The 27,887-nt window shown below is 43.7% G+C and overlaps 1 protein-coding gene across 3 annotated transcripts in view; it reads left to right on the forward strand.

The window, feature by feature from the left end:
* cerkl (ceramide kinase-like) overlaps positions 1 to 27,887 on the forward strand; it is a 225,457-nt gene that overhangs the window by 70,589 nt on the left and 126,981 nt on the right. The gene's annotated exons all lie outside the window — the stretch shown is intronic.

Here is a 27,887-nt window from a genome sequence, read left to right on the forward strand (position 1 = left end):
CATCTTTGCATGAAATTAAATTCGGAGGTCTGTGGTGACACAGTTACACAGCTGGAGATACAACCTTTAAAGGTGGGCATTCAGTTAGGTAGGCAGCGCACAAGAGAAAGAAGCCTCCAGTCATGGCATGACAAGGGGTACACTCCTGTGCAGGGTCTCTCAGGATTAAACTGAGGGTTTGCCAACCTTTGCACTTGCTTTCTGTTTTATATGGCATCTTTCACATTGATCATCACCATGACAACACTCACATGTAACAATTTACACTACAACATCCCTCAGATAGATGGTGGTGTAATGACTGAGCCTGGTGCTGGGCCATCTGGGGTACAGTGGATAGCTGGCATGTGGCTGCTCTTTGTCCCGTGTCTCTTTAGGGCATTCAGTGGTGCTTGACCATTAGTGAACCCTTGTGGATTTTCCATATTCCGTCATAAATGAGACGTAGATTTACACGGCTGTCCTAAAAGTGGGTGAAAAGAACACAAATGAGACCCAAATATCACGCTTGGTCATTTATTGAGGAAAAGCCCCCATATTAAAAGTATTGTTTGTGGTATTTGGTGTGACCCCCTTCTGCAGTAATAACTGCGGGTGGTCTTGATCACGCCTGCATGTTAGCTTAGTGGAGTTTTAGCCCCCAGTCCTCCATACAGAATGGCCTATCAAGCACCTCTATAGTGCGAGTGTTGGCATCCAACTATCCATCCATCCATTATCCAACCGGCTACATCCTAACTACAGGGTCACGGGGGTCTGCTGGAGCCAATCCCAGCCAACACAGGGCGCAAGGCAGGAAACAAACCCCAAGCAGGGCGCCAGCCCACCGCAGGTCATCCAACTAGCCAAATCTTATCTGACAGAGTAGCATTTTTTAAATGCATGTTAGGGTGGGTGGCATGGTGGCGCAGTGGGTAGCACTGCTGCCTCGCAGTTAGGAGACCTGGGTTCGCTTCCCGGGTCCTCCCTGCGTGGAGTTTGCATGTTCTCCCCGTGTCTGTGTGGGTTTCCTCCCACAGTCCAAAGACATGCAGGTTAGGTGGATTGGCGATTCTAAATTGTCCCTAGTGTGTGCTTGGTGTGCAGGTGTGTTTGTGTGTGCCCTGCGGTGGGTTGGCACCCTGCCTGGGGTTTTCTTCCTGCCTTGTGCCCTGTGTTGGCTGGGATTGGCTCCTGCAGACCCCCGTGACCCTGTGTTCGGATTCCAATGGATGGATGGATGTTAGGGTGCAATTCACCCAGAAGTAGCCAGGGGGCCAGTGAGCCCTCCTCATCCCCCAAACAGCTTTGACGTTGACCTCACGGTGGCTCTCTGGTTGAATTCGAAATGCGTCCCTTCCAGTTTCCTTCAAGTCTTGATTCATCTTGTCCACTGTGTGAAAGACGCTATACAAAGTAAAGTAAAAGTTAATGGATTGATAGAGTTAATAGATTTGAATTTGATGGCAGTGAGGAGATGAAGGTGGCACACCTACTGGTCAGTTAGCAGTCATTTCATGACAAGTGAGGTCCGGTCTTGAAGTGCATGGGCTCCTCCTTGAGCTCATCCCTACCTTGCATTCAAGTTAGTATAAGGTGGGCTAAAAGTCAAGGATGCTACCAATCACTCCACCTCTATGTTGTGAGCCCAGATGAATCCTCAAGGAGGTGATGGAGGACAATGGAAGCCTACTTGTTTTTTCTTTTTTATTATTATTATTATTATTATTCTTTTATGGTTCCTGCCTTGTGCCCTGTGTTGGCTGGGATTGGCTCCAGCAGACCCCCGTGACCCTGTATTCGGATTCAGCGGGTTAGAGAATGGTTGGTTGGTTGGTTATTATTATTCTTTTATGGTTCCTGCCTTGCGCCCTGTGTTGGCTCCAGCAGACCCCCATGACCCTGTGTTCGGATTCAACGGGTTGGAAAATGGATGGATGGATTATTCTTTTAGGAAGGGACCAAAAGTGTGTCCTGCTGGCACGGTGGCTTTTCTGGGTCATGTGACCCCAGAGAAATATAAAGAGGGTCCGGAGAAGCTCACAAGCAGTTCATCTGTAGTTACCAGTTAGGAGGGGAGATATCTGACCCTGACATTTAAGAGGATCCCTGGGGTCCCTGGGATTAAGAGGACCCTTTAATTAAGAAAGCCCAAGTCGCACTCTTGCAGTGGTCTTGCTTTGCAGAGCTCCACCTAGTGGCCACAAGGGATGATCAACTTTGTAATGTGGTTTGAGATGTATGGCATGAGCAGTGAGTGAGTAAAGAAAAAAACTTGTAAAAAGATGCAGAAGAGACTCTAGAAATGTGCTGTGGTTCAAACAGGTTGCAGCCCTTGCCAGCCTCTTGATTCAACTGTATGGCAGCATGTGCCAACCTGTGCCCAAGTCTCAATGGCTGAATGTTGCTGGTGGCAGCACCCCCACTCCTCTGTCTTCATGCACTCACCTCACCCCATAACGCCTTTCCTTTTAGACCTTGGACCCTCAGTGTGTTTTCTGCTTCACCGAATTGACCAGATAGCAGTGACAAGACAAACAAATGCCAGCTGCCAGGGAGCAGCACGGCACGCAGTGTGGACATTAGTGTGAAAGGGGCGTGGGGGCTCGTCTTGCTGACTGGGTATGCTGTACATGCACAATGAATTTAGGCCTGAGCTCCTCAGATAAAAAATAATAATACATAAGTTAACCTGCTTTTGCTTGTATATAGCGCCTTTCACTGCTGATGGAAACTCTACGGAGATTCATAGACATCCGAGGGAATGCAGACCTGACCTTGAGTATATTGTGGATGCCTTGGTCTGTGTGCGGTTTGCATGTTTGCCCGGTGTCCCTTGGGATATTTCTCCTACTTCTCCATCTCCAAAGAAGTGCTGGTTAGTTTAAAAAGCGACTTTAAATCAGCCCAAAGTGTGTGCCAGTGTAGGTGTGGGTGTGTATGGGCACCATAATGGATTGTTTAATAATTAATTACATTTTTATAGCGCTTGCCTAACTCCTCAAAGTGCTTTAGACAGAGAATGGGGAGACACTTCAGCTACCACCATTGTGGAGCATCCATCTTGATGACGCCACAGTGGTCATTTATGTGCCAGTATGCTCAGCATGCATTAGTGATTGCGCAGAGAAGAGGTGAGAGAGAAAGTTAGCCAATTAAAGACAGGGGATAATTAGGGGGCAAGAATGATCAGGCCAGGGTGGGCAATTTACTAGGAACATCAGGAATCACCCTATGCTTTTCAAAAGATGCCCAGGGATCTTTAATGACCATAGATGGTCAGAACCTCACTTTTATGTCTGATCTGAAGATGGCACTGGGGCATTGGAATCCACATTCAGACCACAGGATAAGTGCCCCCTACTGGCATCCAGCAGCAACCCAAGCTGTTCCTAAATGTTCTCTCAGACAAGTACGGGCCAGGCCTGAATTCGCTTAACTTCAAGTGGATGACCTGCTCCGAAGTGCAGCTGGTGTGGCAACTGCCATTCTTCAATCAAATCATCAATGAACTTTGGTCACCTGTTTGAGTGAGGAGCCAAGGGGGCAATTACTTTTTCACAGATGTTGAATAACTTTATGACCTAAATATATTAAGTAATATTGTTGAAATGATGTTGATGGGGACACTGGGGAGATTCAGAGACATCAGAGAGAGTATGCAGGACTGATTGGCATATTTCTAATGTCTTGGTCTGGTTCATGTCTGTGTGGAGTTTGCATGTTCTCCCAGTGCCCATGTGTGTGTGTGTGTGTTTCCTAGTACTTCATTTTTCTTCACACATCCACAGAGATGTGCTGGTTGAGTTGAACGATGGCACTAAATTAGCCCAGTGAAAGCCAATACTGGTGTGCATATAATGCACTGGCGCCCTCTCCAGGATCGGATCCTGCCTTGCACCCAATGCTGCCAGGATAGACTCCAGCACCACATAACCCCTTGCTTAGATTAAGCAGGACTGAGGATGTTATGCTTTACTGGTTATGTCTTTAACTTTGCTAATAAGTCCATAATTAATATTCCTCATACATACATGCAGTGCTGTGAAAAAGTATTTGCCCCCTTCCCAATATCTTCTCTTCACTTATTATTTGGCTGACTAGTTCCATTTCTTTTATTTTTCAAGCTGGAGCACAGGCAGATAAACTGACTTACTCATGTTCCCCAGCTTCATTACAGTTTTTCTCGATTGGTTTGGCTCATTTCTTGAAACAGAAATTACATTCTTAAAACTATAAGATCATTTGGCCAAACAGTCTTACAGTTCTGCGCAACATTACAGCTCACTAGCAAAAGGTCATATCTTTCCCAAAACTGTTCATACATGCTTCAAAATAGATTCCTTTCCCATATAAAGAGTCAGTACCATCAAAATGTCAAAGATCTTTCTCAATTGCGTTGGCTCATTTGCATTCACTTAGTGCGTTTTTCCAAAATAACCTGGATGGTTTAGCACAACACCATGGATCACCTGCAAAAGCTCGTATCTCTCCCAAAATAGTTTACCCATGTGTCAAAACTAAATTCCTTTCCCATTTAAATAGTTAGTGCCCCCAAAATGCATCGTCCCTTTGGCATCGTGTAAGCACTGCAAGTCAAAATGCCTAGATGTTTTGTCACTATGGCAGAGGTCTAGCCAACAGAATACAATTATGTATAAAACTGAAAAAAAAAGGATTTTACAGTAAGAGCAGCCTCCAAAGTTTGACATCAGACACACTGCACTCCTACTTCCAAGGAAATTGTAATCATTTTTATTGACACACATAAAGTAACTTCCATACATTAGAGTACATAAAAATGTATACAGTATTCTGTACATGTACGAAATATAAACACAAACAAAAAACAAGAAAAATTATATCTAGCCTACAGTAGGGCTTACAGTAAATAAAGTTTCACAACTAAGGTAACTTTCACTGGTTGTTGTCGTCACCGTCCCTCTCCTGGCCACCATCCTCATCCTCCTGGCCATCCACGCTGCTCTCTGTTTGGCCATAGATTCTCATCCACATCGCAGCGGATATTTTCCCTTGCGATGCAGCGAGGGAAGAAACGGCGAATGTCTCAACCATCCCCTACACTGATCCCCTGTAATGTCCTCACATGCAGCATCCATTGCATGGAGCAGGGATCTCTGGTCTTGAGCCTGATGTTCATAGACTTTCCACCTCCAAGCGGAAAAAAATTCCTCAATGGGATTAAGGAAAGGAGAGTATGGTGGTAGTAGCTCCATGAGCATCCTTGGATGGGTGGTGAACCAGGCCCTGATGAGCGCCCACGGTGGAAATTTACATTGTCCCACACGATCACATAGTGTGGTAGGTGAGGCCCTTCGAGACCTCTCTCATTTTCTGGGACCAGATGTGTATAAAGACGGTCCAAGAAAATGAGGAGCTTTGAGTGTTATATGGGCCTAAACTGGGGATGTGTGTGGCCACACCATTCTCAGATATGGCAGCACACATTGTTAAATTGCCCCCTCGCTGGCCTGGGACATCCACCGTGGCCCGCTGACCAATGATGTTACGCCACGTCTGCGGCCCTTGGCCAGGTTGAAACCAGCCTCATCGACAAATACAAGGATGTGAGATGTTTCATTCCCTTCCAATGCCATTATTCTCTACAATAGAGTAAAAAAAATCAAATCAGTCATATAGAGGAGTCATACACAACAGAAATAGAAAATTACATGGGATTGTTCTATGTTCTCCTCCACAAGTTCAATATAGCCTGCTACTGGCCACTACTCCAGTGGTTCCAAACCTGGGGTACAGGCCTATGCAGAGGCACTGCAGGGAGTATTTGACACAAAGAGGGAGAAACACTGTTGCAGTTTTAGGCAAAATGCTGTAGTCAGATAAAGCTGGATTCTAAAGGTAAAGAGGATACTGAAAACCAAACAAATTGGGAACCACTGCTTACTGTAATGTTACTATAATAGACAACCAATAACTGACTTACATGCACATACTGGTACCGCAGCTCTTTCACTCTGTCAGAATTCCTCTCAAATGGTACCCTGTAAATCTGCTTCATGGTCATCTGATGCTTCTTCAATACCCGGTCTATTGTGGAGATGCTGATAGAGTTGACATTTTGGAATATGGCATTGTCTTGAAGGATTGCATCACGGATCTGTCTCAAAGTGAGAGCATTATTTGCAATCACCATGTTACAGATCTCTTGTTCTTGTTGTTCATTGAGAAGTTTTCTTCTGCCACCCATGTGAGGTTGTCGTCCAATCCTAGACGTAGAAGTCAAAGGACAACACTGTATGACAATTCGTAATGTATGCCGTATTTGTTACAGAATGAGTTACTGTACTGTAACATCATATTGCAACATCACATTGAGGTAATATATTACAGTACTGTAGGCCTACACACACACACGGAATGAAGAGTTTATACATGTCTTGCTTTACAGTATGCACAGTACTGTATACTGTAATGACTCCATCATTGACTGAGTACATACCTGTTTTCCCTGCGAAAGGTTTGGATGATGGAGGAGACAGTAGAGCGAGGCACATTAGGCTGCACTCGCGCCCAGCCTCTGCCATTGTCAGGCGATGGTTAACCACATGGTCTACAATTGTGGCCCGAATCTCATCCGGGACAGCATGGTGTCTTCGTGCTCCTCGGCCTCTTCCCCCTATTCCACCACCACGCATCCTCACTCCTCCTCCTCCGCCTCTTCTTCTTCTTCCTCTTCCTCCTCTCTCTCTCTTCTTCTTCTTCCTCGAGCAGGAGGTTGCCCTTCTTGATTTACTTGGTGAGGTACCTCCATGTTCAAATGGTACTGGCCCTAGCCAAGCTCTATATATACACGTTTGGCAGCATTCACAACAATAGACAGCACCTGTCAGGTAACTAAACAAACTGTTTGGTTGGTCATCTGAGATGTGGGAAACTCCTCCTTCGTTGGTCAAGTTCTAATTTCACCTGATTGTCAATTACTGTCATGAATTTATCAAATGTTCCAAGAAATTCATATATGGTGTTCATGGTATTATGTTCTTGACTAATTTTGACAATTGAACAGACTATTGTGCATATGATGACTTACACGATGAAATCATGCTGACATGTTTTGGAGAGAACAACCATTAGACTGAGAATCAACTAATCAGTTTAGATCAGCAAGATCTATTTATTTGGAAAATGTGCTAAATGTGGGCTTATTGTGCTAACTGCAGGCTACTTGTACTTAACCATTTGCAAAGATGCACTGAGACACTTGAGACATGTACTAAGGCATTTGCAATTTGATGAAATCAATGAGAAATGCCATTCTGTTGTGAACATTTGCAAGGTGGTTTGGAGATCTGTCCATGTTATTTTGAGAATGTCATCTCGGTTTCAAGAAATGAGCCAAACCAATCGAGAAAAACTGTAATAAGTTTCATCCAATAAGACATTACTGACATCAAATAATAATAAAATACATTGTAGATTATTATACCTGTGCTCTCTCTCTCTCTAATGAACGGCGCGGTGAAAATGACGTCAGACTCGGAGGCTCGAAAAGCGGCGATGCGCACACGGCGCCGTGTAAACAAAGTGGTGAAAACGTTGGCTCAGAATGACGTCCGATTTTGAAACTTATGAATGGTTTATTTCTGAAATTGTCTATTTAATAAGTGTGGGCCAACTACAGATAACTGAAAACCGCGGAAACAGAATCTGCGGGTAAGGGGCTTCTACTGTATTCTTCTCTATAACAGGCACTGTGTGAAACTAAATGACTAGCTAGGAGCCCTCTAACATAACGTATGCAATACTGATCATTACTATAAAAGGCACTATATAAAACTAAACGAATTCATAAGTGTCCTGTGATGTGACTTATGTAATACTGATCACTATGAAAGGCACTAAATAAAACTAAATGATGAAGCCCTCTAATTTGACTTATGTAATGTGGATCACTATGAAAAGCACTATGTAAAATTAAACAGGTCCTCTTTTATGGTTCATACAATATAGATTACTATGAAAGGCACTATATAAAATGAAATGATTTGCTGAGCGTCTTTTGACGTGGCTTAGTAATATATAGTGCCTATGAAAGACACTATATAAAACTAAATGATTGCATTAGAGTTCTGTGAGATGGTTTATATTGTTCGCCATAAAAGGCACTTTAGGAAACTAAGAAATTTGCTAAGAGGCTTATGTCATAATATATATAAAATGTTGCTCAATTTGAAAGGCACTATATAAAACTAAACGATTTGTTAAGACTCCTCTGACATTGCTCATGTAATACTGCTCACTATGACAGGCACTACATAAAAAGAAATGATTAGCTAAGATCCCTCCGATTTAGATTATGTAATATAGCTCAACCATGAAAGGCACTATATAAAACTAAACAATTTGCCAAGAGGTCTCTGACATGGCATTCACTTAGAAGGACGATCTGTTCTTAGCATAATTCTTTTTTTTTTTTTGTAAAAACTTGATTGCTATGTATTGATTGTAATAAAATTAATAAATAAAAAAAAAAAAAAAAGAAGGACACTATATAAAACTAAACAATCTGCTCTGACTTGGCCCACTATGAAAGGCACTATAAAAAAAGTCTAATTGTTTAAATGTTTAGTTAAGTGCCCTCTGATATATCCATCAATCCATCATCCAACCCGCTATATCCTAATACAGGGTCACGGGGGTCTGCTGGGGCCAATCCCAGCCAACGCAGGACACAAGGCAGGAACAACTCCCCGGGCAGGGCGCCAGCCCACCACAGCCCTCTGATATAGCTTATGTAAAATAGCACACTATGAAGTGCATGCTGTAAAACTAAATCATTAGTTGAGATAACTTATTTAATATTGCTCGCATGAAAGGCACTATAAATAGATAGATAGATAGATAGATAGATAGATAGATAGATAGATAGATAGATAGATAGATATGAAAGACACTATATGATAGATAGATAGATATGAAAGGCACTATATGATAGATAGATAGATAGATAGATAGATAGATAGATAGATAGATAGATAGGAAAGGCACTATATAATAGATAGATAGATAGATAGATAGATAGATAGATAGATAGATAGAGATAGATAGATAGATAGATAGATAGATAGATAGATAGATAGATATGAAAGGCACTATATGATAGATAGATAGATAGACATGAAAGACACTATATGATAGATAGATAGATATGAAAGGCACTATATGATAGATAGATATGAAAGGCACTATATGATAGATAGATAGATAGATAGATAGATAGATAGATAGATAGACATGAAAGACACTATATGATAGATAGATAGATAGATATATAGATAGATGGATAGATAGATAGATTATTAATCCCAAGGGGAAATTCACATGATTAATGCAAAATACATGCTTAGCTAAGAACCCTCTGATAGAGCTTATGTTGCAAGCAGCCACAATCTGCATTGTTAAAGGGACTTGACTTGAAAGGCACTATATAATACTAAATGACTTACTAAGAGTTCTTTAACTTGGATTTTGTAACCTTATTCACAGAGAAAGGAACTATAAACTATACTCATATAAGTTTGCTCACATTGAAAGGCACTATATAAAAAGGAAATGATTTGCTAAGAGTGCTCTGACAAGGTTTTTGAAATATAGCGAACTATGAAAGGCACTCTGTAAGACTAAATTCTCTGCCAGGAGTCCTCAGACATGGCTTAGGTTGTCTTGCTCACCTGCGGGGTGTTTTTAAAGCCTTTATAAAACTGTCAAGAGCTTTGCAATAAGGTTCATTGTGAAAGGCACTATATACTAATTGAAGGGGTGCATATATAACAACGGAGTATTTTAAAGAGTTTGTATCTGTGGATTGCTTTCCAACACTTGTGAAAGGCACTATGAAGACTGATGCCTGTGTTAACAGACTTGTTCATAGGTCGCACTAGAAGAATTCATATAATGGCTGTCTTTAAAGAGCTGTTGAATGCATTGTGAAAGGCATTCTGTACAATGACTGATTTTTGTCCCAAAGTCCCTTTTGATAGACACTATAAAGACTGATTGCCTCCCGGTAGCATTTGCTCGTCTGTTAGGCAGTGCGCCGTTGTGGTTAAGGCTTTGGACTTCAAACCCTGAGGCCGTGGGTTCAAATATCGCTAGTGACGTAATGTGACCTTGCGCAAGGCAAGCCTTCTACCTGTCATCCAATTGTTTGAAAATGAAACCTCACCTATTGTATGTTAAATCGCCTTGGATAAAGGCGTCCGCCAAATAATAAGAATAGTAAAAGTTTTGGCGCTTTAAAATCTTTCGCCGCGCCGGTGGGCGAGTCGCTGATAAAAACATTTATTGGGGGGAAAAAACGAGAAATGTGACAAGGCGGCAGAGGCAGACAAGGACAGGAGATTAGCAACAACGCGCCATCCCCGAAATAAAAAAATAAAAAAAACACCGAATCAGCTGACAGAGGGTGGGCTTCAAGAAGCGCTTTACACCAATCGCCCTCCGAGTAAATTAACCAGCTAGGGGGAAAATAATATAATAATGTGACGTAAGCATTGTGAGCGATTACCCCACCTGAAAGTTCAACGGTGGCCTGAGCGTTCACTCTTGTTTGTGAATGTTGAGTGTCACTGACGTGGGTTCGAGTAATTCCCAACGCGCCTTTGCTTTGGAAATCACTTTGGAAATAAGAATGGCGCACCGTGGAGCACTTCAGAATCTCATTAAAAGGTTCACGCTGTCCTGCTTCTTTATTTTTTATCTTTATCTCCCTGCGCTCAAACTCACCAGACAGACTGTTGACGACTTTATGATCTTCGCCCTCCTGACTAATCCTGAAAATACGATTTGCGCGAGTGCCCTTGAAATTAAACAGAGCTATACATTATATAGGATTAGGGGTGACTGTGTGTTAAAAACACCTGTGATTGGGGGAATTTCGTCTAAACGAATTTACCGTTCCGTACATATAGGGGCTGTCCAACGTGTTTATTGTCCGGACAGTTTCGAGTAGATTTGTGGAAAAGCTCGGCACTCGCCAGTTCACGATATGCTTGTGAATTTACAGACTGCCTTTAAATTTCGTTGAGCGGAATGAGTCTGTGCGGCCAGCAATATGTATGACGCAGGTCACGGAAAGCCCACAACGTCAGTCACGAAACGTCCATCGAACCCCCAATAATATCCAAATAGATATAAAGCCAGAGCGCCATACGTTACCGCAGGTTTTGGACGAAATAAAATAAATATGCAAATAAAAGTAATGCCAAATGTGGCAATAAACAAAGAATGAGGGCAGTATATGAGTGTCACAGAATATATGTATGTATTTGTTTAACTTGCTGTGTTATGATTGGATGAAATCTGAACAGTCATTGTAGACCTCACTCTTAACGTTTACAGCATACCATGCAGTGCGCATGTCTCTGTTATATGCCATTTGGTATTTGATTTGTAATTATAGTACAGTGCTAAAATGTAAAGTGTATTCAGTTACCCTTGAAAATAAACATTCAAATAAACAACCAAGCAGGTCTTCGTTCCATTTATTAGCTTTGGGGCCCCCATAATTTTTTGCCCTGCGGTTAGAGCTTTTTAAGCTTAGGGCTGGTGCAGGAGAAAACACTCCTAATATTTAAATACATTAATTTAGTATTTAATTAAAAGGAACGTTAGGTCCCTGAGGATTTTTTTTTTAAGGCCAGGGCACTATCCATCATAATAAAAGGACACGTGTGTGTGTGTTTGTGTATCTGTGTGTCAACCCAATTGCTATGTCTCTGTCATTCTAACACTGCTTTTAGGAATCCCATACCAAATGGCATTCAACAGATATGAGCAATTAATTTGTCATTTCAACAGATGGCACTTCACAAACATAAACACTGCTTTCACAAATCCATTACCAAATTCCATATGTGCATTGCATTTTCTATTCCAACAGATGGCGCATCACAAACATTTCTAGTAGTGCACTTTATTACCACAAATGTTGGTGATGTAGCATCTGTTGAAATGCCAACTGCAATGCATTGTATTACTATGCATTACAAAATACATTCCAACAGATGGTGCACTGCAAAAATTAACCCTGAGGTCTATGGATGAAATCTAAATAGTCATTGTAGACCTTGGTCTTAACATTTACAGCATACCATGCAGTGCATATGTCTCTGTTATATGCCACTTGGTGTTTGATTTGTAATTACAGTGCTAAAATGTAAAGTGTATTCAGTTACCCTTGAAAATAAACATTCAAATAAACAACCAAGTAGGTCTTCATTCCATTTATTAGCTTTGGGGCCCCCATAATTTTTTGCACTGAGGTTAGAGCTTTATAAGCTTAGGGCTGGTGCAGGAGAAAACACTCCTAATATTTAAAAATAATGAATTTAGTATTTAATTAAAAGGAATGTTAGGTCCCTGACAAAATTGTTTTAAGGTCAGGGCACTATCCATCATAATGAAAGGACACGTGTGTGTGTGTGTGTGTGCGTGTGTGTGTATCTGTGTGTCAAACCAGTTGGTATGTCTCTGTCATTCTAACAGATGGTGCATCACAAACTTAAACACTGCTTTCAACAAATCCCATACCAAATTCCATATGTGCATTGCATTTTCTATTCCAACAGATGGCGCATCACAAACATTTCTAGTAATGCACTTTATTACCACAAATGTTTGTGATGCAGCATCTGTTGAAATGCCAACTGCAATGCATTTTATTACTACATGCGTTACAAAATACATTCCAACAGATGGTGCACTGCAAAAATGAACCCTGAGGTCTACTTTGATTATTTTGATTTCAACTTGTCTTAGACGGGTAACATAGTTAGTTTTATGAAATGTTATTTAGCCTTACCAACAAAAATTAATCATTGAGTCCTCACAAAGCCCTCAGATATGTTATAATCAAAATTGTACTAAATATTTCTTTAAAAAGCAATAAAAGAATAGTTAAAATATTAAAATATATTTTCATTTTTATAAAGAAGGAGGCGTTAAGCTTCAAAAACTTGCCCTACTTGTAACATACCATTTTTCAAGAAGAGTCACAGGGGTCTTGGGGGCTGGAGCCTATCCCAGTAAGCATTGGGTGCAAGACAGGAACAGCCCCCTGGACAGGGTGCTAGTCCATTATAGGGGTGCCCACTCACACACACACCAGTTCAAGTTGAAGCCAGTGTGGAGCACCCTATAGGTGGGGTTCACGAAAGTCACCCCTCGTTGTCCATAACAGGTGTGGTAGTCAGTATTATTAGACTTTGACGACACAGGTGTGGGTGCCAGTCTCCTGCAGTGTCTGGAGTGCCCCTTTGTGCATGTACCATATGTTTTAAGGAGCGGGCATACTTTTACTCTTATATAAGGGCACAAAGTGTGTAATGGTGACCACCTTCCCTTCCATTAACGGTGCTCATTCATTATCATCATAGTTTAAATAACCAGGTGGGCTGTCTGGAGTGCAAGCCCCTCGGATGATGGCACCCCAGGTGGCCACCTAACGGATTGACACACAAACATTCATTGGGGCCCATTTAGCATTGCTAATCCACCTAACCTGCATGTCTTTAGACAGTGGGAAGAAACCGGACCACCTGGAAGAAACCCACCTGGACACAAGGAGAACATGCAAACTCCACACAGGGAGGACCACATCCTAAAACTGAGTGAACGTATAAACCAAGTCTGTTGTCCACGCTGGACCAAAGGCAGACCAAACACTCAAATGATTTTGAGCGCTCTGGTAAAATGGTATTAAAAAATCTGTTAAGCTTTCGATAAGTTATCTGCTACACAAATGTCCGAATAGCAGTTTTTAGCCTTGGAATAAACCCGCTTTGTTTATTTCATTACTTGTTGTATTTTCTTCTTTAGGTTTAAATGATGAGGGCGGCACGGTGGCGCAGTGGTAGCGCTGCTGCCTCGCAGTTAGGAGACCCAGGTTCGCTTCCTGGGTCCTCCCTGCGTGGAGTTTGCATGTTCTCCCCGTGTCTGCGTGGGTTTCCTCCGGGCACTCCGGTTTCCTCCCGCAATCCAAAGACATGCAGGTTAGGTGGATTGGCGATTCTAAATTGGCCCTAGTGTGTGCTTGGTGTGTGGGTGTGTGTCCTGCGGTGGGTTGGCACCCTGCCCAGGATTGGCTCCAGCAGACCCCCGTGACCCTGTATTCGGATTCAGCGGGTTAGATGAAGGGGTCCACTCTGGCATCGCCCGGATGAACCTCACCGGTGTCTTTATTTCTGAGTGTGCACCGCAAAATCAACGGTGTTAACATTTATCATTGTCAAAGTAGCCATTAAAAGTGTATATGTGGAAAGAGAGGTTCACGAAATACACTTTAGGTGTTAATTTAATAGTAGCAGTCTTTCTATGTGTGCGCACAAAAGTATTTTATAGCGTTTTTCAAATACAGCTCACTTAGTGCGCACTTCCAGCCGGCGTTACAAACTGACCAAAGCCTTAGCGGCTCCCACTGCCATTCAGGGTAACAATACCCAAACAACGACCCCCCGAGACCACGCACACAATGCCGCCCTCAGATCGTTTACAGCACAATTTACTTGGCGCGGTAAGAATCTCACTGTGGGGGATAAGACCCCGACACCCTTGGGACTTGAAGGCCATCTCCTTAACCGCTGGACCCACAGTGTCTGCCCCGTCCTGTTAAAGAAATGAAGGCGGCTTCAGGCCGAGGTGCGAAGCCCGACCCCCAACCGTCACGGCATAACCACCCAATTCGCAGCGCGGAGGGGCAGGCGGCTGTTCTACAGATCGTTCGGTTCCCACATTAGCGGAGCTGCTAAATGCGCATGACTGAGCACTAAAAATGAGCCCCCGATCGCTCGTGACAATAGTCAGTAACAGCTCGCTTTGTTTCTCTTCGCCGCTGCCCCTGTTTGTTTTCGAGACTATTAAATCCCCGCCGTCGAGCCTCCCTCCCTAGAGGGACCCTCATTCAGACGGATTAAGTCAGGTGAAGCCCCGCCCACACCTGTTCGCGCAGTTTTCCTTCTCCAATGTTTTTGTTATTTATATTATTTCCCAGACGGGTTCATGGAGGATCAGCAGAGTACTTTGGATGGGGGGATTGGAGGGGTGGGGGTGGGGGTCTTATATTGGAGACGTTGTACATTTTCATTACTGATCAGCCAATAGTGCGTGTGGCCTACGGGGGACCGGCGTCCCGTCCGCTTGCTTCCCATCTTGAGCAAGTCCTGTACCGAATGGATCTGCGCGACGATTAACACGCGAAATCATCCAAACCAGGTGTTGTGTGCACAGAGACACCCCACCCGTCCTCAAAAGCATATGGCATAGTGGTTAAGGCTTTAGACTTCAAACCCTCAGGTTGTGGATTCTAAACCCCCTGTTGACACCATTTTGTGACCCTAAGCAAGTCGCTTCACCTGCCTGGGAAAACAAGCGAAATGTCACTGATTGCGTATCAGGTGTCATTTGCCTGGGAATACTGCAGCAGTCAAGTAATAATTATTAATAATCGATAGATAGTTATGAAGGGTACTATAGGGGAATCGTCAAACACAAAGTACCACAGGTACATGGAATAAATGACTAAGTAGAATGGAGGACAGTAGGATTTGAGGGACCCCCTGGGTCCATAAAGGGGACCTATTATCCAGACACTACATAATGAGAGATACCAAAGGCACTGTATTATATTGATAGGTTTATCTAGAGTTTTGATGGATAGGCAGTGCAGGTGTAGTGGTTAACTTTGGACTTCAATCCTGAGGTTGTGGTTTCTAATCCCACTGCTGACACCACGTGACCCTAAGCAAGTCCTTCACCTCACTGTGTGCTCCAATTGCAACATCAAAAGAAATGAAAGTGATTAAGCCTCAAATGTTGGAATTTCCCTTTGATAAAGACATCTGTCTAATAATAATAATATTAATCAATCAATCAAAATCTTTATTGTCATTGTAGCAATGAGACATTGTACAGCAAAATTTTTAGGTGCAATTTTCCAGTGCAGAAAAAAATAAAATAAAATAAAAATAAAAACAAAAACAAAACACAATTACTCAAGTTACAACTAAAATAAGGGAATAAAATACGGATCCAAAATTGTCCATAACAGCAGAACAATGTTTTCCACTCATACATACATACATACATTATATTGCACTTGTCCCTTTTCTAATGTTAACTTAGAATGAAGGTGCACTCGGTCAGATTAGCAGCATTCAGCATGGTGATGGCTGAAGGATATTATAATAATAATAATAATAATAATAATAATAGGGTGGCACGGTGGCGCAGTGGTAGCGATGCTGCCTCGCAGTTAGGAGACCCAGGTTCGCTTCCCGGGTCCTCCCTGTGTGGAGTTTGCACGTTCTCCCCGTGTCTGCGTGGGTTTCCTCCGGCACTCGGTTTCCTCCCACAATCCAAAGACATGCAGGTTAGGTGGATTGGCGATTCTAAATTGGCCCTAATGTGTGCTTGGTATGTGGGTGTGTTTGTGTGTGTCCTGCGGTGGGTTGGCACCCTGCCCAGGATTGGTTCCTGCCTTGTGCCCTGTGTTGGCTGGGATTGGCCCCAGCACACCCCCGTGACCCTGTATTCGGATTCAGCGGGTTAGAAAATGGATGGATGGATGGATAATAATAATTGAGGGGCATCATGGTGGCACAGGTTCGCTTCCCGGGTCCTCCCTGTGTGGAGTTTGCACGTTCTCCCCGTATCTGCGTGGATTTCCTCCCACAGTCCAAAGACATACAGGTTAGGTGCACTGGCAATCCTAAATTGTCCCTAATGTGTGCTTGGTGTGTGTGTGTGTGCCCTGCGGTGGGCTGGTGCCCTGCCCGGGGTTTGTTTCCTGCCTTGCACCCTGTGTTGGCTGGGATTGGCTCCAGCAGACCCCCATGACCCGGTAGTTAGGATATATTGGATTGGATAATGGATGGATCTATGGATAATAATTGATAGATATAGCAAATATGAAATGTTCTATATTAAAGGGGTATATAGGAAAGACGCCATGTAATGATAGATACTAAAGGCGCTGTATTATATTGAAAAGTTTATCTAGAGTTTTGATGGTGGTCGGGGTGTAGCGTAGTGGCTAACTTGGGACCTTAAACCTGAGGTTGTGGTTTCTAATCCCACTGCTGACACCACGTGACCCTAAGCAAGTCCTTCACCTCTCTGTGCTCCAAGTGCAAAAACAAAAGAAACAGAACCGAATATCAAATGTTTTAAATTGCCAGGGATAAAGACATCTGTCAAATAATGAATACTAATAATATGAATCAATAAATAGTGCAGATATGAAGTGACACTGCGTAATGATAGATACTAAAGGCGCTGTATTTTATCGATAGGTTTGTGTAGAGTTTTGATGGTGTGGGGGTGTAGCATAGTGGTTAAGGCTTTGGACCTGAAACCTGACATTATGGCTTCTGATCCCACTGCTGACACCACTGTGTGACCCTGAGTAAGTCACGTCACCTGCCTGTACACCAATTGCAGAAACAAAAGAATTAGATTGTATCTCAAGTTACGTAAGTTGCCTGGGATAAAGGCATCCATCAAATCAATAAATGTAAAAAAAAAAAGATGGAGATTGTCGCCCATAATAATCACAGTTATTGTTTTCAGGATGGTTGATAAATTGTTCTACGATTATTCCCCTCACAGCCTCCCATCTTGTTCACAGCAAGCTTTCCAAGGCTTTTCAGTTGATATGTGTGACAAGTCGTTGCCACCTTTCCTCTATGCAGTCCATAAGCAGTGCAGACTGACCCTAAAGTCCTACTGTCCACCACACTACTTACTCATTTATTCCATGTGTCGGCGGTCCTTCATGTTCAAAGTTTCCCCTTAATAAATTTCCACCCAGTGTCCCTGTGTCCCATTTTGTTGCTCATTCTCCTCTGGTGTCCTCATGGAATTTCTCTTGTTTCTCCGGTTTGATCTCACAGATCAAGCATAACAATATTATTAATACTTTTTTTAATATATAGCGCCTTTCCCGTACTCAAAGTGCCTAAGGGGTGTGCGTGTTAGGTTTGTCACCCTAGCATGAGTGTGGCTGTGCTCTGTCCTGGCTTGGCTCACCATCAGAACTGATGTTGTCAGAATAGACTGTGGCTTCTGTCAGGGGTGTCGCTAGCTTCAGCACTTATTAGGGGCTTAGTCCCCCTATCTCTGACAATGTTGTTACTTCAACAGATATGCTAGATAGAAAAGCACTTTGTCCCCCAAGGAGTTTTTGAGCAGTCATCCATGTGTGTCTGAATGCAGAACAGGGGTGAGAAGGGCTGGGGTCCCAAAGACGATGGGTTGGAAGCCTGAGGTCAGGGGCTGAAGCCCTGGAAGACCCAATGACACCACTGTCTTCTGTGAACTGGAATGGGATTAAAGCAGGTTCTGGAAAATAATGGATGGAAGAACAAAGTGTTCTATTGGTAGAGAGCTTCAGGAACCAGGGTTCAAATCCCTGGCTTACTCACTACCTACGTAAAGTTTGCTCCTTCTCTCCTGTGCTCTTTATGGGGTTTCTCTTCATTCACCAGTTTGAACCCGCATCGTAAGGTTCAGGGCCACAGCCAGGAATTCATTTCAGAGGAGGATAATCCATTGCGAGAGATGGCACTCTGAGACTGGCACCCCGGCCAGAGCAGAACTGGGATCCTTACCTAGCAGGGATGCCAATAGCATGGAAGGACAGGGGAAGACGACTTATTCTGGAGATTGTCTCCCCCAGTATCCTAGGTGGCAGTCCTCCTGGGCTTCGGTACTGCTATGGACACCCACTGAACATATCAGGAATTGTAGTTCTTCTGGACGGCCCTGTTGAGAAGGGTATCGCTGCAGCCAGGAGCCGAATGTCAAGTGGGAGGGACTACAGTGTTGAGTAGGAGGAGCTTATGGGCTGTTAACATCTAACCCTCCCACAACCTTAACCTTAATTAACCGTAATGTAATTGGGCATGCATTGTGCGTATGTCCCCACCAAGCTGCAGAGCTACATACTGGGCCCTGTTGGGTATTGTCGGTGCCACCAGGCGGTGCTGAGGGATTTTATGAGCCTTAATTCACCAGGCTGCAGACATACCTAGAAGTACTTATGAGTCGCAGTACTGGGACACCGGAAGTGCTTCCAGATTTTTAAATAAAAGGTGCAGCCTTGATCATCCAGGTGAGACAGGGTCAGAAGGAAGCAGACGAGGAGAGAAGAAAGAAAGAGCCTGTAAAGAGTCATGTTGTGTGTGCTGTGTGCCTTCAGAAAACCTCTTTGTGAAGGTATTTAAAAGAAACAAATCCCTTTATTTTAATGTCTGAACCTTTGTGTCTGGGGTTCGGGGACACTGAAATGCCCCCTGGTGGTCACACCATCTATGATTAGTCACCTGGAATAGTCCTAAAATGTATTAAGAGGGTATTCCAACCCAAGCTCCAATGACAAGGATGGTGACAATTCTGTAGGTGGCTTGGTCCGGTGAGAGGGTGGGTCATATGCAGAACTGATTCACCCCTTTTGCCTGATGATGACATGTGACTCAGAATGGGATTATGCAGCTTTAAAAAATATGGATGGATAGATAGATGGATGGAGAGAATGGACACAGTGCTTTGTGGTTACTGCTGATGCCTGACAGTTCAAGGACCTGAACTCAAATCCCTGGCTTGGTAACTGTCTATGTGGCATGAGCTGTTTCTCCCCTGTGCCTTCATGTCATTTATTTGGGTCCTCCAGTTTGATCCCACACCCCAAGTATGACAGATCACAACTACGCTGACATTCCGCAGACTAGCTCACCTAACTTGAACATCCTTGAAAAAGGGGAAGTGTGCTCTATAATTAAACATGTATTATTATTATTAATAATAATAATAATAATAATAATAATAATAATAATAATAATAATGCTAATATGGGATCAAACTGGATTACCCAGAGAGACCCTGTGAAGGCACAAAGGGAGTAATAAGTAAATGTCACAAACATAACGACTAAGCCGTGGATTTGAACTCGGGTCCTAGAGCGCCCATGCAGTTTTAGCCCCGCCCCCCAAAGTGGGCCACACCTCCTTATCGCTGTGCACCCTTAACGGTTGTCCCTTTTGCGCGCGTATCTGTCTGGTCGTTTAAATCAACAGCCGTGTCAGCCATTGAGGGCCGTCCTTTCAAAGCCACTAAGCCTTGGTGACGGGGGCGCTTGGCTCGGTGTCCCTTGTCGCACTCTCTCTTCCCGTTTGCTAGCAAGCCCCCCCCTTCATGGCGTGCCCTCGATTCTTTTCTCGCACTTCCACCGTGCAGGTGATAAAGTGACCTGATGCAGACGTGATAAATTGGGACCCTGGCGTTACACATTAACCGCGAGCGCTTCAGTATCATCCGATATCAGGTAGCTATGGCTACGCACGTTTATTGCTACCTATGAAGCTCTCTAACAGCCACCGTAGCCATAATGCGACCCTTTCTTCGTCTTTTTTTTTTTTCACGCACGAATCGATACGCGTGAAGGCAAAAGCGACACAGATGTCACGAGCTGAAGGTATGATTGTGTCTGGCCGTGTTCTTTTGTTCGTCTGGAGACCCCCAACCCATATTTACCTTCCCCGATTAACCCCGTCTCCTTTCTGGTTCACTTAAATCGTGACAGATCAAGTTTAAACTGGCACACATTAGCGCGTTTGTGGGCCATTAGTGGAACAGTTGGCCGATCTTTATAGCCTGCGGACTGAAATGGAGAGAAAGTGGATACTCTGCTGTGACCGGCGAATGGGGAGCCCCCCAGCCCCGCCAAACCCGATCGAGATGCTCCTCGGCAGATGCCCGTCTGCAGTATCACTTTCACTTCATGGTCCCCGAAGGCGTACCTTTTTGTGTTTTGCTATTCAGTCAGAACTTTTTTACCCCCGATTTCCGTCCTTAGTGTTTTTTTTCTTCTTCTTTTCCAAGTTGTACATTTGGGACGGCGAAGTTTTGACGTTTCGCCTCCGTATTTGAGCGCGTTCACGTGGATTTCCCGTCGGCCTTGATGAAGACACTCGGGGACGCTGTGAATGTTTTAACAACCTTTACTAAAAACAATAGAAATACAAACATCAAAAGCACATCTCAATCTTAAATAAAAACAGCCATGTGAAAAAGTAAGTGCACCCAGGCATTTTTTTTCCTTTGTAATGTATTTGGACATATCAAGATTTGATCTTCATTTAAACGGTATCCATAGATAAAGGGGATATCATTTTAAAACATAAATAAATAAATAACAATTTGACTTTGCAAAAATTTTTTCGAACAGATATCAAATTTTTGGCTGTGGAAAAAGTTATCCACCTTCCCCCACCAAGGCTCTGATAGCTGGCATTGCACCCTCAAGTTTCCCATAACCATCAAGAAGAAGCAGGAAAGCAACACAACGGTGGCTGAGGAAATTCTAGGTCTACTCACCTTTTACACCTGGTGCCACAGACAGCATTGTCACAGTTTGGGAATTGCTCAGTCCAGGATGGCAAAGCCCTGCAGAGAGTGGCACATCTGAAGGTTGGCATTGCCCTCTCTACAGGACATCCACACCATGGCCAGAGCAATTCAATTAATGATGGGCTCAACCCGCCGCAGCAACAGACACTTCAGCCTGCTCAACTCAGACAAATGGCAAAGACTGAGAGACTTGAGAGGACCTTCTTGTACCTGCAGGCCATCAGGATCCTAAACTCTGAGGGGCCAGCAGACACTTGAGCTTAAAACTCCTTGGAACTTTCTGCACAGCCATTTTTGTACTCTTTACTGTTTTTACTGTTTCAGATTTGAACTTAATTTTAATGTAGCCTATCTATCTATCTATCTATCTATCTATCTATCTATCTATCTATTCATTATATAGTGCCTTTCATATCTATCTATCTATCTATCTATCTATCTATCTATCTATCTATCTATCTATCTATCTATCTATCTATCTATCTATCTATCTATCTATCTATTAATTATATAGTGCCTTTCATATCTATCTATCTATCTATCTATCTATCTATCTATCTATCTATCTATCTATCTATTATATAGTACCTTTCATATCTATCTATCTATCTATCTATCTATCTATCTATCTATCTATCTATCTATCTATCTATCTATCTATCATATAGTGCCTTTCACATCTATCTATCTATCTATCTATCTATCTATCTATCTATCTATCTATCTATCTGTCTGTCTGTCTGTCTGTCTGTCTGTCTGTCTGTCTGTCTGTCTACTTGATTTTCTGGTTTTCCACAAACCTTTTATTTGTCTTATTTTACTGTTTCATTCTCTCTGGCATTTAACCCCATTTCTTAACCTCTAAAGTTCATTTCTAAAATTAAATTACTTTCTTTTAGACTTTATTTCCAGGTCCTTTATATTTCCCCATTCAGTCTCACTTACATGTAAATTGGACCCTGAGGCTTCACAGAAATCTTGGCCTGGTGTTCTTTTGAGGCGGAGCAGACTCACTGGACTCCCTGTGCTGTATAGAGAATGGGGCGTTCCCTTACTTGACCACGCCTACAAGGGGGTTGGGCCCGATCAGGTTGGCAATCGAAGGACTGTCTGGCAGATCAAGAGAGTGAGTGTCTGGCAGCACATGCAAGATGCTGGGCAAAGGAACTGAACCATCGCACCTCTGCCCACTTGTCTTTGGAAGTAGCCATGCGGATTGTGGGGGCTTCCAGAAATTAAATCATAAAAAGGACAAATTGGTAGTAGGATATGCAATGTAAGCAGGCATAAAGTGTAACTGGTGGGCAGGAACAAGCACCAGTGTGTCAGGGGCACAACACAGGCTTTTGCGACTGGAGTGGTGGGCAGGAGTCTGAGTTTCAGTTTTATACGTGAGCGCCCTCTACTGGCACACAGCCTTTGCCGGAGTTTGCAGTGCACTTTGATATGAAAGGCTCTGCAAATAAAAAATTAACAAAACAAAAGGTAGACAACTTCGTTGAGTTTATTGCTTAGAATGCCACCTGTAGTAGTGACATCATACTGAAGAAAAGTGCTCTCCCCCTGCAAATGCACCCCACCCCATCCCACACTCTGCCCTGCCACCCCACCCAGCGGCTTTTATGAGCTTCAGCTGTACAGCAGGGGGGCTCACAAAGATGATTTTCGTTCCCCTTATAAACGCTGTGCTAATCACATTAAGAGCCTGGAATCAGCTGCCGTGTGTTCCGCTTCATTAGTCAGACTAGTAAAAATGAGAGAGTCACCTAAAGTGGCCCCCTAGCAACGCCAACACTCCTCCAGCCCCCCCAAGCAGGCTGCAGAATGATGTTGACACAAGTCTGTTATCATAAATCCGTCAATCAATCACCAGGATGGCCGCCAGCTTGAAGCCCCTTACTCTATGTGGCTAATCGCTAATCGCTGCCCCTCACTCAATCAGTCATCCTTCATTTTGCATTGTAGGGAATGGCTTGGTGGCACAGTGGGTAGCACTGCCACCTCACAGATCTGCAAAACCAGACCCAAGTATGCAGCACAAGTTCTAGTCCAGGATTTGGTGTTGTCACGTCTGGATTAAAGCAACCCACTCTTGGCAGGAGGACTCACGCTTGCCATCGAGCCCCTGCAGATGGTCCAAAATGCTGCTGCACATCTTGTAATCCACCAGCCGAGTTGGGCGCAGGTCACCCCTCTCTTCAGGTCGCTCCATTGGCTCATTGTGGCAGCACAAGTTTAGTTCAGGTCATGTTTGCCTACAGAGTAGTCAGTGGGTTGGCACCTGCGTATATTAGAACATTAGAACAATCGAGACAAGAACAAAGGCCATTCGGCCCAACAAAGCCCGCCAGTCCTGTCCACTTAATTCTTCTTAAAAAGCATCAACTTGAGTTTTGAGGGTCCCTAAAGTCTGACTGTCCACCACACTACTTGGTCTCTTCTACCATGTGTCTGTGGCTCACTGCGTGAAGAAAAACTTCCTAATGTTTGTGCAAAATTTCTCCTTCACAAGTTTCCAACTGTGTCCCCGTGTTCTTGATGAATTCATTTTAAAGACACCGTCTCGATCCACTGGACTAATTCCCTTCGTAACTTTAAACACTTTAGTCAGTCATGTGATGTCTCCTCTTCATCTCTGTACAGGCTCAGCTCTTTTAATCTTTTCTCCAAACTCATCCCCTGTAGCCCTGAATTGGTCGAGTCGCTCTTCTCTGGACCTTCTCTAGTGCTGCTATGTCTTTATGGAGACCCAATCTGCACCCAGGACTCCAGATGAGACCTCACCAGTGTGTTATAAAGCTGAGCAGAACCTCCTGTGACTTGTACTCCACACATCATGGCGCTATATAAACTGACACTCTGTTAGCCTTCTTAACTGCTTCTGAACACTGTCTGGGAGTTGATAGCTTAGAGTCCACTACGACTCCTAAATCTTCTCGTAAGGTGGACTCTCGATTTTCTGACCACCATTGTGTATTCAAACCTCACATTTATACTTCCTTTTTATAATTCTTTACATTTACTAACATTAAATTTCATCCCCTATAGCCCTGAATCAGCCGAGTTGCTCTTCTCTGGACCTTCTCTAGTGCTGCTATGTCCTTATGGAGACCCAAACTGCCCACCGTACTCCAGAAGAGGCCTCACCAGTGTGTCCTAAAGCCTGAGCAGAACCTCCTGTGACTTGTACTCACACATCAAGGCGCTATATAACCTGACATTCTGTTAGCCTTCCTAATGGCTTCTGTCTGCCAGTTGATAGTGTCAAGTCCACTACGACTCCTCAGTCCTTCTCATAAGGTGGACTCTCGATTTTCCAACCTCTCTTTGTGTATTGAAACCTCCCATTTTTGCATGTAATACTTTAATGATTTAACGGATTCCAGATTATCTGCTAATCCACCTATCTTGGTATCATCTGCAAACTTAACCAGCTTGTTCCTTATATTCCTATCTAAATCAATTCTATATATTAAAAAATAGCATTGGCCCTAGCACTGCCCCCTGCTGGTCATCACTCTTAGCTTCACCCAATTCTAATGAGGCCATTTCTGCACCCACCTACACACCACACCCTGAACTGCCACTTCTTTTAATTTGATGCCCAACCTCTCATGTGGCACCTCATCAACTGCTTTCTGAAAGTCCAGATACAGTGGGTGCGGAAAGTATTCAGACGCCCTTCAATTTTTCACTCTTTGTTATATTGCAGCCATTTGCTAAAATCATTTAAATTATTTTTTTTCCTCATTAATGTACACACAGCACCCCATATTGACAGACAAAAAAAAGAATTTTTGAAATTGCTGCAGTTTTATTAAAAAAGAAAAACTGAAATATCACCTGGTCCTAAGTATTCAGACCCTTTGGGGACTGTATTGGACAAGTGATGAGCAGTGCCTGGTTGACTCCACACATACTGCTTAGAATTAAAAAGTTCTATCTTGGTCTCATCAGACCACAGAATCTTATTTCTCGCCATCTCAGAGTCCTTCAGGTGTCTTTTAGCAAACTCCATGCGGGCTGTCATGTGTCTTGCCTCTCCTCAGTGTGTGGAGACAACCAGGCACTGCTCATCACTTGTCCAATACAGTCCCCACAGTGAAGCATGGCGGTGGCAGCATCATGCTGTGGGGTGTTTTTCAGCTGCAGGGACAGGACGACTGGTTGCAATCGAGGGAAAGATGAATGCGGCCAAGTACAGGGATATCCTGGACAAAAACCTTCTCCAGAGTGCTAAGGACCTCAGACTGGGCCTAAGGTTTACCTTCCAACAAGACAATGACCCTCAGCACACAGCTAAAATAACAAAGGAGTGGCTTCACAACAACTCTGTGACTGTTCTTGAATGGCCCAGCCAGAGCCCTGACTTAAACCCAATTGAGCATCTCTGGAGAGACCTAAAAATGGCCGTCCACCAACGTTTACCATCCAACCTGACAGAACTGGAGAGGATCTGCAAGGAGGAATGGCAGAGGATCCCCAAATCCAGGTGTGAAAAACTTGTTGAATCTTTCCCAAGAAGACTCCTGGCTGTATGAGCTCAAAAGGGGGCTTCTACTAAATACTGAGGGTTCAAAGGGTCTGAATACTTAGGACCAGGTGATATTTCAGTTTTCTTTTTTAATAAATCTGCAACAATTTCAAAATTCTTTTTTTTGTCTGTCAATATGGGGTGCTGTGTGTACATTAATGAGGAAAAAAATTAATTGAAATGATTTTAGCAAATGGCTGCAATTTAGCAAAGAGTGAAAAATTGAAGGGGGTCTTAATACTTTCCCCACCCACTGTAAATAATCTCATCAGCTTCACTTTGATCGTCTCCTTTTGTTGACACCTCATAAAATTCCAACATGTTAGTAAAACACGACCTCCCTCTTCTGACCCCACGCTGACTGTCCAGGTGTTGCTCAATCTTATCCTTAATAATTCCTTCCATTAATTTTCCTTGTGATGCCCATTAATCTTACTGGCCTTATAGTTGCTTGGATCTGCCCGGTTGCCCTTTTTATATAACGGGATGATATTTGCCATTTTCCAGTCCTTTGGAGTCTCTCCAGTGCACAGCGACTTCCTAAAAATATGCGTCAAGGGTTTATATCTGAACTCACTTGGCCCCCTTAAGAACTTGAGGGTAAATATCATCTGGTCCTGGTGATTTGTGTCATTTCAGCCTATTGAATCTCCGCTGCTCTTCTCTCTCTACAATTTCTAAATCCTTCAGTACCTCCTTAGTAGTCCCTGTTACTGCTCTGAGGTTATCCACTTCCTCACATGAAGACCTAAAATGCGACTTTAGAGTAAGAGTTCCCAAACTTTTTTCAGCCACAGACCCCTTTACCAAAAACTTTTAAAACCGTCGACCCCCTAGTCATTTAGTGTACTTACTCAAATTAATAATTTTGTACAGTACTCGATATTAAATATTTCACTAGATATCAAACTTTTCATCTTAATTACTTGTAATTAATGATTGAAAAAGACAAAAGTACTAAAATAAAAGGGCATTATCGTGTGCAACACTTAATATCGAAACCTGCACTGACGAAAATTAAAGCAAAAAAATACAAGCATTTTTGACATTTATGAAATAAATCTGTAAATTCAAAATAAGTACAAATAGTCCAAGCTGTACTGTCTGCATTTCTTTTTTGGTTCAGTCATATTATTATCTGAAGGAATAAAAACTTTTATTAACAAACAGTTTCAACAGCCTCTGTGATAAAAAACCAGTATGTACTGTGGTCCCCGGCCGGACGCCCAGGAGGACGTGAGGAGGGCTTGTGGGGGCGTCCGTCCTGGTTCTGTTGGGGGCCACGGGTCGAGGGCATGGATGCCCTACCCTGTAGGGGCCCGTGGCCACCGCCAGGCGGCGCCCCGATGCCGGTTTACCCCGTGTGGTCTTTGGCCGGGGATGGAGCCCAGCCGGGACGCCTTGGAGGACCAGAGAAGGGCGTGTGCCTCCTCCAGACCGAGTGGGGGCGTCCGTCCTGGTTATGCAGGGGGCCTCGGGTAGGGGGCTTTGAAGCCCAGCCCTGTAGGGACCCGTGGCCGCGCCCCAGTGCCTAATTGTCCCTGGAGCCCAGCACTTCCGCCACACCAGGAAGTGCTGGGGAGAAGACTTTATGTGGCGCCCGGAGAGCTGCCAGGAGGACAGCCGACACTTCCACGCTGGGGCGTGGCTAAGGAGGGGATACCGGGAACACCTGGGGCTCATCCGGGAGCGTTATATAAGGGGCCGCCTCCCTCCAGTCAGTGGTGGATGTCGGGAGGAAGCAGACAGAGCTGGAGAGAGAGGACAGGAGGCGGCCAGGAAGGCACAGAGACTGTGGGCCTGGACTTTGGGGAAATCGGTGCAAGAAGGCACTGGGGGTGCACGTGAGCAAAAACTGTAAATAATAGTATTGTAAATAAACGGTGTGTGGGTGAAAATATGCTGTCCGTCTTTCTGTGCCAGGGCCAGC

The sequence above is a fragment of the Polypterus senegalus genome, chromosome 6 (genome assembly GCF_016835505.1).
Source record: "Polypterus senegalus isolate Bchr_013 chromosome 6, ASM1683550v1, whole genome shotgun sequence".
In the NCBI taxonomy this organism is placed as follows: Eukaryota; Metazoa; Chordata; class Cladistia; order Polypteriformes; family Polypteridae; genus Polypterus; species Polypterus senegalus.